The 3,624-nt window shown below is 40.2% G+C and overlaps 1 pseudogene; it reads left to right on the top strand.

Annotated features, from left to right (window-relative positions):
- Positions 1-1,121: 1,121 nt before the first annotated feature.
- LOC130847301 (U6 spliceosomal RNA) lies at positions 1,122-1,222 on the top strand (annotated as a pseudogene).
- The last annotated feature ends 2,402 nt before the right edge of the window (positions 1,223-3,624 follow it).

The raw sequence follows: 3,624 nt of genomic DNA, 5'->3' as shown, positions 1-3,624 counted from the left end.
AGTGGTAGGGACTTCTCTGCAGACATGGTAAGGAAGCATCACGCTGGGTATCTTGCAGGCTTAGGCAAAATAAGCTCTACTTTACATTAGTTTTTGGAAATTACAAACTGCTTCAGAGGTCTGAGTGTCAATAGTTGTGAGACTTTGATGAATAGAATCAAAGGAAAACCTACTATTTAAAGACTATCATATGATATTGCTTATGTGTGTAATCTAAAAAAAAAAAAATGGTACAAATGAACTTATTTACAAAACAGAAATAGAGTCATCGATGTAAAAAACATCGGTGTAAAAAACCGGTTTTGGTTTTTGTAAAAAACCAAACTTATGGTTACCAGGGGATAAGGGAGGGAGGGATAAATTGGGAAACTGAGATTGATATACACACACTACTATATATAAAATAGGTAACTAGTAAGGACTTACAGTATAGCACAGGGAACTCTACTCAATACTCTTTCTATATGGGAAAAAATCTAAAAAAGAATGAATGGATATATGTGTATGTATAACTGATTCACTTTGCTGTACAGCAGAAACTAACAACATTGCAAATCAACTCTCTCTAATAAAAATTTAAAAAAGATCTCATACAATAATGGATAAAATTTTTAACAGAAAAATAAATATAAATATTCAATGAAGATAAAAAAATAAAGACTATCAGGTGTTTCCCTCTTTTATGAGAGATACAGTTTGAATTAATAATTCTTCTATTTGAGAAAAGGAAAAAACACCCCTCATTATTGATTTTAGTTTTTCAAAGGTGAAGTCAAGATCTTGCTCTGGAATGGAGTTCAGACAATGCAGAACTACACAGTTTTCTATAATAATGTCAAAGATGGTTTTCACTGAAGGTAGAATTGCATTTCTTTGTTTACTCTTTTAACTAGGATGCACTGAGCTCCCACTGTGTACCTAGCATTCCTCTAGACCCTGAGTGCTGCCCTTAAGGAGCTCACAGTTGAGTGAGAGAGAACAGACACCAGTGAAACAAACATATAACTCATACTGGGTGCTGTGCTGTCAAGGGGAATATATGCCTTGTGATGGACCTGGTCTCCAAAGTCTTCCCTGAATAAATGCAGGACAAGTCGGACTTTATAGTCAAGAGGGAGAAGGTGCTCACTTCAGCAGCACATCGACTAAAATTGGAACAATACAATTAGCATGGCCCCTGTCCAAGGATGACGTGCAAATTTGTGAAGTGTTCCATATTTTTGCACAACAATGTGGAAGCGTTTAATACTTTAATACTTTGGTATACTTAAATTGGTTAAAATGGTAAATTTTATGTTGTGTATATTTTACCACAATAAAAAAAAAGGGAATGGTGTTTCGATGGTTCCATTGCAGAGAGAGGGAACAGCAGGTACAAATGTCTTGTGGGAAGAAGCACGGATGAGAGGAAAGCCAGCAGGGTTGGTTTGTCAAGATTTGGAGGATGTTTATGGCCTGAGATGAGGCCGGAATCACAGGTAGAGAGCAGACCACAGCAAACCTGGATATTAATCACTGTCCTGAGATCAGTGGGAGATTGTTGAAGAGCTTTCATCGGGGCAGCAACAGAATTGTGATTTAAAAAATTACCAGGGGACTTCCCTTGGTGGCCCAGTGGTTGAGAATTTGCCTGACAAGATCCCACATGCCATGGAGCAACCAGGCCCGTGTGCACCACAACTACTGAGCCTGTATGCCACAGCTACTAAAGCCTGCGCGCCTAGAGCCTATGCTCCACACAAGAAAGAAGCCACCGAACTGAGAAGCCTGGGCTCTGCAATGAAGACCCAAAGCAGCCAATAAATAAATAAATAAATAAATAAATAAATAAATAAATAATACCATGGACTAGGGTGGACAGTGGGTAGAGGGGCAGTGGATGTGGCTGACCAGTTGGGATGGCGTCAGCGTTCTTCAAAAGAGAGATGAGTGTTGTTTGGACTAGGGTTTGGGGTTGAGATGGAGAGAAGTGGATAGATTTGAGAAAAGTCAGAGGCCAATGGCTAAACTTGTTGAAACTTTGCTTTGGGCTGAGGGGAGGAGCCAGTCAAGAAAGATCTCCACGTTTCTGGATGAACGGTGGTTCCAGTGACTGGGACAGAGACAAAGCATTTAGACAGGTGGATCGTGATTCTTGTGTTGGACATGTTGAGTCTGTGGGCCTCAGGACATTTGCAGCTGCCAGTGCAAGGGATCCTACGCATGGGGCATTGGTGCAGGGTTAACTGAGGCCCACACTAACTTCTGGCAGTTTTCAGTGATGCTACCTGGCTCACAGTACAACTTGTTCTCTGAGGCATGTTTACCATGGAACATGTGAGGACTCAGGACCACTCCCAAAAAAGAAAACAGGTGGAACACCCAGTCTGCTCTACTGGGCAGCTAACAAAAAACAATTTTTTGTTCTGAAAGGCTGCTCTGTGACAGAATCTTGACTAGACCATACATGGCATGGGTGGTAGATAAAATGCAGTTGGGTGTATGAAGCTGGGATGGTATCTATGTGTCCAACTCTAGTCTTTTAGACCCAAGGTCAAGCAGTCCTCAGAGTACTTCTGAAACGTCAAGCATAAAAGGCAGATAATGTGTGCTGACTAACTGAAGTTAAATGTCACGTTCAGTCATAGGGCTTGAGTCTCTGGACCAGCTGCCTTTTTCTTCAATGATTTTGGAAAATCAAAAACATACACATTTGAGATCCACCTAAGGCAGAGGTAGCATCATATTTTTGAGCTTCTCTCCTCCCTGCCTTGAGCTTCTCTGCAATGCCTACCACCGTTCCAGTCCCATCTGAGGTAACCTTATTCCTTATTCACACCCCACCAATGAAAGATGTGTAAAGCCTTCAAGTGAACAATCAAATGTCAAGAAAACAACATTTTAAAAGGCTCTAGCTTTAGGACATATCATCTAGGCAACTAAGCATGTAATAAATGCCTGCAGTTAGTTACACATGCCTCAGGAAGTAAACACTGGCTAAATTGAATGGCAGCTTTTAATCATGACCATGGACTGAGTTGTCTCACAGTGTATAAAGGCGTGCAGGCCAAATTCTGGGGTAAGTTCAGAAATTTACTGCTCTGAAATTGGCTAGTCATAGTCAGTTTAAAAGTGGATAGAAGTATGAGATAAACCCTCAGGTTTGATGGTAAATATGTACTGAGGTAAGTGTGTTAATCTACAAAGGTCAACCTAGATGACCTTTGATGTAGCCTCAAGAAAATACACTATGATGTGAGTAAGCTGCATATAAACAGATGTTACAAGTACAGTACATCTAAGGAAAGCACTCTGTAATGAAAATAGAAGGGTGATAGTGCACCTGGAGTGAAAGAAAAAGGGTCAAAAAATGAGTATGTATGGGGTTTTGCCGCTGTTCTGATTCCATAGTCACCAAACACAATTCTCTTGTTAATTTGGCCCTGAACATTGGCTTTGCTCTGCAGGTGGAAGAAAGCATCAAAAAGTTGGTACAATTATTTTGAATCACCTAATCAAAATATTCCTAGTTGCAAATTGCTATATTGTTGTTCAGATTTATATCATCTTTTTGATAAGTTTGGTTGATGCTAGTCTATTCCATAACCTCCAAACTGCTTTGATCCTCCTGAGGAGCCCACAGTC

The sequence above is a fragment of the Hippopotamus amphibius genome, chromosome 2, assembly GCF_030028045.1.
Source record: "Hippopotamus amphibius kiboko isolate mHipAmp2 chromosome 2, mHipAmp2.hap2, whole genome shotgun sequence".
Taxonomy (NCBI): domain Eukaryota; kingdom Metazoa; phylum Chordata; class Mammalia; order Artiodactyla; family Hippopotamidae; genus Hippopotamus; species Hippopotamus amphibius.
Note: the sequence above shows the minus strand (reverse complement) of the source record. Positions and strands in the feature narration are given on the sequence as shown.